This window comes from Panthera pardus, unplaced genomic scaffold (assembly GCF_024362965.1).
Source record: "Panthera pardus isolate Hobbes unplaced genomic scaffold, ASM2436296v1 HiC_scaffold_13, whole genome shotgun sequence".
Classification (NCBI taxonomy): domain Eukaryota; kingdom Metazoa; phylum Chordata; class Mammalia; order Carnivora; family Felidae; genus Panthera; species Panthera pardus.
In genome coordinates this window covers 140,907,761-140,919,870 of record NW_026526688.1, presented here as the reverse complement: position 1 = coordinate 140,919,870, position 12,110 = coordinate 140,907,761, and the positions used below count along the sequence as shown (strand labels likewise).

Sequence of the window (12,110 nt, the reverse complement as noted above, 5' to 3'; positions counted from 1 at the left end):
TAGTCATTATTGAATCTTCTGAAACAATGATATCTAGGTCTCTGGTGTCCAATATAGCAGTCACTAGGCATATGGGAATATTTAAATTTAAATTAGTTAAAATTAGACAAAATAAAAATCCAGTTATTAAGCTGCAGTAGCAAGATTTTGAATGCTTAAAAATAGCTACATGTTCCCAGTGGTTACCATGTAGGACTGCACGGATTCAGAGCATTTGGAACATCTCAGAAAGTCTGGACAAGGGTGAGCTAGACACTGAGCAAAATGGTTCATGATACTACTAAATGTTGATGTGAAAAAATAAGCAGGAAGAAAAATATGAGCAGTTGGGTAAATAAGTGACCCTGTGAATTACAAGAATAGAAAGGATGTGGATTTGTTCACAAGGTGAATTTGCAAAATGGACACCAACCTGCTACCATAGCATGGATTGAATTTTTAGTGATTCTAGCTGCATAGGTCTATTCCTAAGACAATACTTTTTTCCATGAGTTGATGCAATTTGGAACAGTAAAAGCTAGTTGATGTGACAGCTGAGATTAGCATGTATTTACCATGACATTGCATGTTATGTTGCATTCAGATATCATCTGACTTTGGCAAATGTTGGATACATTCATTCAACATCATTTGATACAGGGGATACATGTATTTTGTAGAATTCAGTTGTTTTAAAACAATGAACTGAAATGGCATAGAGGCAACTTTAGCAAAAGAGTATAATTTCAGGGCAGCAAAGCCCAAGTAAAGGTAAAATATAGGCAAATAAAACTAAAATAGCTAAAAATTACAACGAGTTCAGAACTAGAGCTTCATGTTATTTAATTTATTTGACAATTATTTTTAAAATGCATATTATTACAGTTCAACCATCAGTTTCTCAGATGAGAAATTCTGCAACAGAGAAATTGGTTTTATTACTTATTGGAAAAGGAAGGAAAAATACTTAAGCCACTTTATCACTTCCTATTTATATCATACAGCCAACACATGTCTTTCATACCAGCCATATTGGCCCCCTAATCATTTGAAAAAATACCTTGCACTTTCTGCCTCCATGGTGAACTTATATATTTTTTCCTCATTAATTCATTCCACATATATTTATTTGGCACCTTCAATGTGCCAGCACATTCTAGCACCAAAGTACATCAACAGACAAAACAAAGATCCTTGCCTGAATACTCACATTTTAGGTAAATAAATAATAAGTATAATAAATAAATTACAAGATGAGTACTGTAGAAAAAAGACAAAGCAGAACATGTTAAAGGGGAATGAGATGAGAGATATGGGGCAGACTAAGTCACTCTTTCAGGACCTATCATCACCGTCACCATCATTTCAAATACTACCTCCTTTACAAGGCCCTCCTTGATACCTTAGGTTTTTTTTTAAAGATTTTATTTTTAAGTAATTTCTACAATGTGGGGCTTGAATTTATAATCCTGAGATCAAAAGTCTCATGCTCTATCTAACTGATCCAGCCAGGTGCCCTTCCTTCTTACCTTAGTTAAAACAGATCTCTCCCACCATGTTCCTTTAGCTGTTCCTATCTTTATTACAGCACTTAGCATTCTGCCTTGTGTGTTACATATGAATACATCTGTCTTTTCATTAGACTCTGAATCCTTAATAAAGAGAATGTGGCTTATTAATCACTCTATTCCTTGCAGAGTCACACATAGTGGTTGGCTTAATAAGTGTTTGTTGAACAATGATGCCTAAATTGAACACAAATTGACAGAGGCCCAGATTGTTTATAAAAGGTAGTCTTAATATTAGGATTCAAAAATATAAATTACACATGTAAATGTTGGATGCCAATTCTCTGTTCACACTTACTTTCTTCCCTTCTGCTAACATCCATTGCGCTAGAGAGATGGTAATGTTTTGTTGGAGAAAGGATTATTTTATGCTCTTGCTGAATTCCTAGTAGAAATACCACATATTAACATGCTCAACAAATCAAGCAAACTAGTGTCATCATCAAGAACTTAAATTTGTCTTCAGAGCATTATGCATTGACCCTATATAGAGTCTACTAAATTAAATGTTCGACGTTAGAATTTTGGCAAAATAACCAACACTATTGTCTTTATATAACATCATGCTTTCATCTGAGAAAATATGACTTATGTGAAATTGTCAATCTTTATTTTTCTTCTTATTAATAAAAAACACAGAAATAATCTAGCTATATTCTTCTCAATTTCTTTCACAAAACACATGGCTTTACATGACAAGAACAAGTAGAACTTGTATAAGAAATTGTATTTCTTAAACATAACATACTGTCTTGAAAGTGCTACTATAAACAACACTCACTACGTAATAAAGTATAGTTATGAAGCTGATTTTGATTACACATTCTAAAGTATCCTACTCAGTAGGTGCGAATAAAAGACTTTCCCTAGATAATCATATAACAAAAGTACAAGTACCTCTTATGTTTTACCTCTTTTTAAAAATCAGGTTTAGAATTTAAAGATTTGGTTAGTGTCTAATTAGAAAATTTTTATAAATTCTTAGTAATTCAGATAGATTGAATTAGTTGAATTAGTGATTAGTGTAGCTTTTTTGAGTTGAGATGTGACAACATGAAATATTAATGAATGTTCTACTGGAATTGCTAATGATATATTCTTCTGATGGAGAATTAAAAAATTTTTTTAATGTTTATTTTTTTTTGAGAGAGAGACAGAGTCAGAGTGTGAGTGGGGGAGGGACAGAGAGAGAGGGAGACATAGAATCTGAGGCAGGCTCTAAGCTCTGAGCTGTTAGCACAGAGCATGGTGCAGGGCTCAAACTCACGAAGTGCGAGATCATGACCTGAGCTGAAGTCGGACACTTAACTGACTGAGCCACCCAGGCACCCCTTCTGATGAAGAATTTTAAAGAAACCTATTTTAAATAAGGGAATGTGTTTTTATTCTTAATATTTTTATTAAACTGAAAGATGCTTCTCTTTTAAAACATTTTTTTTAAAGTAAGCTCTACCCCCAGGACAGCTGGCTGGCTCAGTAGGTAGGGCATGTAACTCTGGATCTTGGGGTCATGGGTTCAAGCCCCACATTGAGTGTGGAGATTACTTAAGTAAATAGAACTTAAAAATACAAAGTAATCTCTACACCTAATGTGGGGCTCAAACTCATGATCCCAAGATCCAGAGTCACATGCTGTACCAACTGAGCCAGCCAGGTATTCCGATGTTCCTCTTAAAGGTACTTATTTTTATCCAAAATGCTCACATAGTATACATTTCAACTAAATTTTATCCCTGATGTGCAAGGAATTACTGTAGAGGATAATCATTAAAGAAACCAAAATTATTCATTATGATTATCATAGGAAAGTTAATGGGTCATAGGTGAGAAAGTTAACAGTGGTGGAAGAGACAACATGCTGGTCTGAAGCAGAACAAATGTAAAGAATGCATAGGATGATCATGAACATGAGAAAACATGTCTGCACTGACTAGATTCAATGTTTGGCTTAGAAATTGAATCTTATGTCTTATTTCTATTTTCCTATGTGACTGGTACAACGTTGTGTGCTCGTGTATGTGTATATAAGCCTGCAATAAGTGACTAGTTAATTTAATTACTCACAGAGGACTAGAAAAGCTGCTAAAGTTACTCTTTGTCTTTGAGGCTGTGTGTAAATGTTATCAAAACAAGTGATAAATTCAACAAAAATAGAAATTGTTATATGAAATGATTTGAGACAATTTAGCTGTTTGACTTGATTTTTCAAGGTTTTGATCATCTATTTACAAGAAAGTTTAAAGTTTAAGTGGGCCAAATCTATAGTTGGTTAATCCTCTTCAGTACGAAATTTTGGCATTAATATCTCTCATAATTATTTTGATTAAAATGTATTGTTAGACACGTTTTCAAAGACCAAAGAAGTTTATGTATATGTGTAAATTTTGCGTCTGGTGTCTGTCCACACAGAATGAACATTTTAGTGTGTAGTTGACTATACACACACAATGTATACTTTTAGAGCTTATAAAAAATGTGCTTGTCTATAAAAAGGATACAAATGGGGACTTAACATGTTAATAATATACAAATTTATTTTAGCTATATAATCTTTTTCACTTCGGAATTAAAGTTTTACTCAAGGGTACGAATTCCTCCTGCATTTTGTAGATGCTGTAGTTGCTACTAGTTTATCAGTAAATATTAGCTGGGTGTTGTCATGGTAAATGGGAAAAGTATTTTTAATCTGTCCACGTAAGTAGGCCCACTGCTGTCAGCAGATAAGAGAGAGAACAGGAACAAGGTATAGTGCTGAAGTCTGAAAAACTAAAAGGTCAAAAAAAAAAAAAAAGAATACTTGTACTTTAAGAGTGATTTCCTTGAATATTATTTTTAGAGCAACATACAAACAACATAATTGAAGAAGGTCAACACAAATCAATTTGCAAATTTTATAATTTAAGAAGTGGGTACACAAATATAATTTTCATTTTAGCTTGAAATATGCATGAAAGTGTTGTTTGATCTTCACCAAGATGAAAACAAATGATGAAATCACTTTCATATAATATCCAGTCACACTTCATAGAGATTTTTCTGAGGGAAGATATGTAATAGTCACTTCTCTTTTACCTTTAAACAGTAGTACAGTCAAATTTATCTTTGTTCACCTAGTCTCTGGTCAATTGTAACTGGGAGAGATGCAAAAGTCTAAAGCAGATGAGGAGGAGGGAAAGACTGTTTGGGGTCAGGGAAACAGCAAGAACAGAAGGAAAAGGGTGAGATAAATCAACCAGTGGGAAAGAAATCAGTCTCTTAGAGCGGATTTGTGTGTTTTGAGTGGTGGGGGACGAGGCTTCCATTATAGCCTCAAGATTGGCTTTCAGATTTACTCCCAGTTTTCAAGATGATGTTACTCTTGCTTGTCCTGTCCTGATTTCACACTTTTGTTTAAGTTTTCCACTCTAGAATCGAATATCTTTTTTTATAGTTCCATACACTGAGCAGTTTCCCATTTCCTGCTTTGTTTTGTTTTTTAGCTACCTGAATTTCTCCCTTAAGACTGTTCATGAAGGTCCAAGAAACCATCTAGGTTTAAGTTGACCAATGCACTTGAGTTCCACAATGTTTATTAAGCACTTAGTAGGGGACAGGCACGTTTAGATGAAGAAGTCATGGTTCCTACTCTCCTGAAGCTTTTCAGTGCCCCAACTCTGCCTATATTATCCTCTCTACAATGCAGTTTAAAGTCTTCCAAAACAGAAAAAGATAAAATAACTAATAAATGCTAAGAAGCCTGAAGCTCACCCCAAATAAGAATCACGAGATTTGATCTGGGAAGCACCTGTGATGAAAAGATAACATGGTAGTTTGGATCCTAGCTCTGTCACATGTAATACAACTTTGAACAAGATGATATAAGGCAGGAGAACTGACATTTCTATGCATCCAGCATAATGATTGGTATTGTGTATTATTTAATACTCATAGTTCACATCACCCCCAAGCTCTCACTTTATTTTTTTAAAATTTACATCCAAGTTAGTTAGCATATAGTGCAACAATGATTTCAGGAGTAGATTCCTTAATGCCCCTTACCCATTTAGCCCATCCCACCTCCCGCAACCCCTCCAGTAACCCTTTGTTCTTCATATTTAAGAGTCTCATGTTTTGTCCCCCTTCCTGTTTTTATATTATTTCTGCTTCCCTTCCCTTATGTTCATCTGTTTTTATCTTAAAGTCCTCATATGAGTGAAGTCATATATTTGTCTTTCTCTAACTTCGCTTAGCATAATACCCTCTATCTCCTTCCACGTAGTTGCAAATGGCAAGATTTCATTCTTTTTGATTGCCGAGTAATACTCCATTGTATATATGTACCACATCTTGTTTATCCATTCATCCATTGATGGACATTTGGGCTCTTTCCATACTTTGGTTATTATTGATAGGGCTGCTATAAATATTGGCATGCATGTGCCCCTTCAAAACAGCATACCTGTATCCCTTGGATAAATACCTAGTAGTACAATTTCTGGGTCATAGGGTAGTTCTATTTTTAATGTTTTGAGGAAACTCCATACTGCTTTCCAGAGTGGCTGCACCAATTTGCATTCCTACCTTCTATCTTGCAAAAGAGATCCTCTTTGTCTGCATTCTCACCAACATCTGTTGTTGCCTGAGTTGTTAATGTTAGCAATTCTGACAGGTATGAGGTGGTATCTCATTGTGGTTTTGATTTGTATTTCCCTGATGATGAGTTGAGCATTTTTTCATGTGTCGGTTGGCCATCTGGATGTCTTCTTTGGAAAAGTGTCTATTCATGTCTTTTGCCCATTTCTTCACTAGATTATTTAGTTTTTGGGTGTTGAGTTTGACAAGTTCTTTATAGATTTTGGATACTAACATTTTATCTGATATGTTGTTTGCAAATATATTCTCCCATCCTGTTGGTTGCCTTTTAGTTTTGTTGATTGTTTCCTTCACTGTGCAGAAGCTTTTTATTTTGATGAGGTCCCAATAGTTCATTTTTGCTTGTTTCTCTTGCGTCTGGAGATGTGTTGAGTAAGAAGTTGCTGCAGCCAAGGCCAAAGAGGATTTCTCCTCAAGGATTTTGATGGCCTCCTGTCTTACATTTAGGTCTTCCATCCATTTTGAGTTTATTTTTGTGTATTGTATAAGAAAGTGGTACCGGTTCATTTTTCTGCATGTTGCTGTCCAGTTTTCCCAGCACCACTTGTTGAAGAGACTGTCTTTATTCCATTGGATATTCTTTCCTGCTTTGTCAAAGATCAGTTGGTCATACGTTTGTGGGTCCATTTCTGGGTTCTCTATTCTGTTCCATTGATCTGCCAGCTCTCACTTTAAAAAACAAAACAAACAAACAAACAAACAAAAAACAACAAAAAACAGGTAAAAAACAGTATTTTTCCTATTTTAATTTTTTTTTAACGTTTATTTATTTTTGAGACAGAGAGAGACAGAGCATGAACAGGGGAGAGTCAGAGACAGAGAAGGAGACACAGAATCTGAAATAGGCTCCAGGCTCTGAGCTGTCAGCACAGAGCCGGACGTGGGGTTTGAACTCACGAACCGCGAGATCATGACTTGAGCCGAAGTCGGACGCTTAACCTGAGCCACCCAGGTGCCCCAGTATTTTTCCTATTTTAAAAGGGACCAAAACTTAAATGTAGATAAAGCTAAGAAGCTTGGGTTTTCAGACACATCTGAGATTTGAGCCTGGTCTCAAGCCCCCAACTCTACCACTTACCCGATTCTAGGGTAAGTTATTCATTCATTTATTCAATACTCACTATATGTCAAGCACATTGCTTGGCACTAAATTTTAAGAAAACAATGTGACATGGTCCCTCCCCTTAAGCCTCTTAATGTCAGTAGAGGGAGACAAGCACTTAAGGAAGCCCTTGTAATAGGTTGATAGGTGTAGTTCTGGAAGTCTACAAAGAGTAGTATGGGATACAAATGAGTCCATTCTACCTGGAACTGGCAAATGGCAGAGATCAGGAAAGCTTTTACGGGGGAGGTGGTTCTAGAGTTTCACAGAGTCACCCATTAAGTCAGGTGGTTGTGAGAAAGAACAAGACATTCTAACTGGAGTGAGCACTGGGGCCTGAAACAGATCGGCAAGAAATGAAGGTGGTTCAGGGTGGCTGGAGTGAGAAAACCACAAGTTGGGAGTAATAATATTCACTTCCCGTGTTAGAGGATACATAGAGAACATTTATACAGGGTTAAGCATATTGCCTGAGACATACTAGGTGCTCAAAAAATGTTCCTGTTTCTCTTTCAGATGCTGCATTTGATTACATCCCCTTCTAGCTCTGAAACTTCATGATTCTTACCATAGTGTATAGTTCTTGTTATATATTGGTTCATACATTTTTTTTTACACATTGTACATATTCAATGAATAAATAGTCTCTACCACAGTTGGCAGAAGACTGGGTAAAACAAGATGCACATTTTGATAAGGATTGAAACAAAAGCTGAATTTAGCTTTAATCCTTGCTTTCTCTGTCCCTTTATAGTAACTTGAATACAGTTTTGCTTGTGTATATTTGAATGTGCTGAAAGTGTAGAAATTTAGCATTAGTTCAGTTCAGGGACAGAATTCAATATTTTCCCATGGGGACTGCTCACCTGCTTCCCAAACCAGGAGAGCTACTTTTCTGCCCCCAGCAGTTTCTAAGATCATAACATCAACCATATTGCTGGGTGGAGCTTTGAAGGCAGCATACGGTACAAGTACAACCTTAAGAGCTCATCACTTCTGTACTGAGTTCATACATGTAATGCACTTTCAAATAGCACTGATATGTTGCAAATGTCCAATAAGAACTAGTTCTTATTTTACGTTCCACCGAAGTTTTATATAAATGGAACTGGGAGCAGGGTAGGAACGGGGTAGTAGAGTTCCGCCAAAGGAGGGAAATTCAAAAGGTATCAAGAAGGGGGAAGGCAGGAATATACCCAAGAGTGTGACTGTAATCCCACTAGGACACATACTTCTTTAGACAGGAAGATATTCCTGCCATGACAGATGAGCCTGAGGTGCTTATACCCATTGGAACCTCTCCCTACCCCTCCCACCTCCACCTTCAGCTGGGTTAGCTATCAAAGTGCCTTTTCTGGTGGTGAAGTTGCCTACCTCTTGTAGTCTTTTTAAAAAGCATGGTCAAGTTGTAGGAGAAATTCTACCATAGAAATGTATTTCACGTCAAATAAGTCATTTTTCCTGTTACGAATATTTGTGAGCATCTTGATATTTTAAACTACACTATCATATTGATTTTTCTTAGATGTATATAAATTCTGACAAGGTATAGTGATGATGTCGAGTAGTTTTAACAAAAGATTTAAATGTTGGTGACATCAAAAAACACATTTTAAAATAATGGAAACAGGTTTATATTCTAATGGATTTCAGGACTGCTACCCTTTTGGAAAGAAAAGATATGGGTATTTATGCAGGTATAAATATTGTTAGGGAGGGAGAATAATTATTCCTAACAGTAAGCATAATGAGGCTAATAATAGAAGATATGTCATCAAAGGAAAACGTTGACTTGTGAGAAAAAAAAAATTACTCAGGCACTGGAAGAGATGACTTATAAAGCTTATAATGGCACTGGAATAAACCTTTTGGATAAGCACATTTTGTTTGATCTTTGTCAGTTTTTCTCACTCCATGCAACTTTGAGAGTCACCTTGGTGTAAAGTGGATGAGGGTCAAAGTAAAAAGAAAGGTTATAGTTTTCCACTAGAAGACAAAAATACAACAATAATCCCTCCTTCCTCCATTGTCAAAATCCTTCTTGTTTAAGGTTATTGGAATTCTTTATTTGGCTCCCATGATCTGTTGACTTTATCAGAATATTGTAACATGAAACTATGCAAACTGAAGCAATCTATTAAAAAAAAAGTCTTCCATTATATGGCTAGTTTCCAACTACTATTATAGCAGTAAAGCTATAAACATTTGAAATATTGAGATATGTATTAAAAAACTGAAATGTAGTTTTTTACCTTTATTAAACCATTCTGTATTTGTGTACTTACTATAAGTTACCTCGATGACAGTATTTTAGAGGAACAGAATCTACGTCATCCATACATTTTCTCCTAGAGATTTTATTTTCCGGCAGGAAGCCAAATTGGATGTTCATCTGTAACCATGGTTTAATAATGAGTACAAAACTAAAGACTAGAATTCTTAATAGAGTTTTTAATGAATTAGTGTCTCATTTTTGCCTACAAATTGGTTCAAGAATACTCATTCTCAGTTCACAAAGTTGTAGGAAGATACAATGTGATAGTTAATTTTAACACCTTTTCTGGTAAAAGTGTTTGCAAACGTTCGGCACTCTTGTCATTAGTAATATAATACTTTTGCATTCTTAATAATATGTTATTGGTTTTCATAGAATATTGCGGAACTAACACTCGGTGAAGATCAGAGAATATTTAAATTTTATTACATGCTTGGTGGAAAATTGAAGTATACATTACTTGGTGTTACACATAATTTTTGAGAGGGTCCTATGCCTTAAACTAGTTATCAAACTCCATATCAGAAGTCAGGTTACTTGGGTACACAAAAGTGAGTTTCTTTGCCACAGCAATTGTGGTAAATTTGCTGTGATCATAGGAGACTATTACTGTATTGCGATTAGGTGTGGTTGCATTAAGCCCAAACTTTGTATGTTAGGCTGATACCAGTTTTGAATTGTATGGAACGACAAAATTTCTCCATTAGACTGCTTGAAAAAGATCATTGAAATGTTGTAGAAATGAAACTCCACAGTGAATCTCCACAGTAAGGAAAATGCTCAGTTTATTTCTAGATGGAAATCCCCAATTGTCACACCACATCAATCATCTGACATATAATCTGACTTCCATTGAGCTGGAATGTACTTTAAAGGTCAGGTCTCTGGATGAAGAATTTTAGCTTAGTGGGTTATGTAGCAAAGATGCCTAAATCCAGAGCACAGTTTTGGCATTGGCAGAAATAGCTTTTCTTCAAATAGCAGAGGGGAGGAAAAGTGGAAGATTATTAAACTCAAAGTCTTTTGCCTAAGCACATCTGCCTGTATCCTACTAATAAGTTGGATAAAGAAATAGAGGTTGGGATAGAACCACATTTATGGACTTTCATAGAAGGTGCATACTAGAGTCCTGCAGGCACAGCTTATTTGGCCTACATTTAAAAAATTTAGAAAATGCCATATTAGAAAAAAAAATTCCAGATATCTGGTTTCTCGTAATTGGAACCCCTGGCCACAATGGGCCTGTATTCACAAGGGCAGGGTGGTAGAAAGCAGTCTAAAGCTGATAATTGGGTGCTTTATTTACACATGCTCTGTAATTTGTCATTCTCTTACATTCCCCAATGTCTTATACCCATGTTCCTTTTGCCTGCCTCATTCTGTAGGCATTGGGATTTCTGCAGTTTATGAAATGGACGCAATGAGCTTTTTGTTTTAATTGGGCAAATCTCTTTGTTAGAAGAGCGTTGGAGGAAACTCAACGCTTCCCAACCGTCGTAAATCTGCCGTTTTTCAACCTACTTTTTCAGAATGGCCTAAAGTATGAAACTAAGTATCAAAGGATGGACCTTGTAGTCCCAGCTGTGCCACTACCCAGCCGTGTGACCTTGGGCGAGTCGGTTAAGCTCTCTTGGCCAAAGGTGATGAACGGTCTGTAAATGCACTTAATACCTGTTCCGAATATCTCACACGGCTGTTGCACAGCACACGAGATTTTAGAAAGTACTCCTAAGCAATTTTTAAACCGCAAAAACGCTTCCCAGCACAGGCGCCTGCTAACAGAGTGTGACACGGTGGCTTTAGAAGTTGGGTTACTGGAATCCGCTCTAGTTCCGTGCTGCTCCCACCTCCCACGCTCGGGGGTGGGCGAACGGAAGAAGATTCTCAGGGGAGGTCTGGAAAACTGGCTTAGAAATGCAGCGAGAAGTTCCTTAGCGGGGGCAAAGTTGTTGGCGGCATTTTTAAGTATCCAGAGCGACACACCAACTCTTAGCCGAGATCACAGACCCCGCTGCATTGCCACCGCGGGACCCAGTTCCCGCCCCACCCCCAGCTCGAAGCCGGAGCCCCGCAGGCCTGACCTGAACCCTCCTGGCCGGGACCCCCAGACCGGAGGCCCCGGACCTCGCCCAAGTTCCCAACCCCCACAATCACCTCCCCCCCCCCTTCCCTCTCCACGTGACAAAAGCCGGAACCGTCACTTCCGGCGGCGCGGGTAGCGCGCCTGCGCGGGGCGCCCGGCCTCAGAGAGCGGTGGGCAGCGGCACCGCACCGCCAACGGCCGCGAGTGGCGAGCGGCGTAGGTCCAGCTCCCGCGGCGGCGCCGCTGGCTGCAGTCTTGAGGGTGTGCGGCCGGAGAGGTCCAGCCCACTCGGCGGAGGGGCCGGCCGCCCCGCCCCCTTCCCCACCTACCTCCCTGGCACCCCCCGCCCGGGCTCGCGCTCCCGACGCTCAGCAAGGCTGCTTGGGAGCCCAGGGCTCTCGCGGAGGCGGCGGCATCGCCCCCGCATTCGGCCCCGCCCCCTCGCGCCCCGCCCCGTCCCCGCCCTCTCCA

General features: G+C 38.2%; 1 long non-coding RNA gene across 1 annotated transcript; it reads right to left on the bottom strand.

The window, feature by feature from the left end:
• Positions 1-805: 805 nt before the first annotated feature.
• LOC128776589 (uncharacterized) lies at positions 806-12,072 on the bottom strand. The gene is made up of 2 exons (XR_008421752.1): positions 11,969-12,072; positions 806-6,848 (listed from the first exon to the last, which is right to left on the bottom strand). It is a non-coding gene; the product is annotated as an uncharacterized LOC128776589 (long non-coding RNA).
• Between the last annotated feature and the right edge of the window lie 38 nt (positions 12,073-12,110).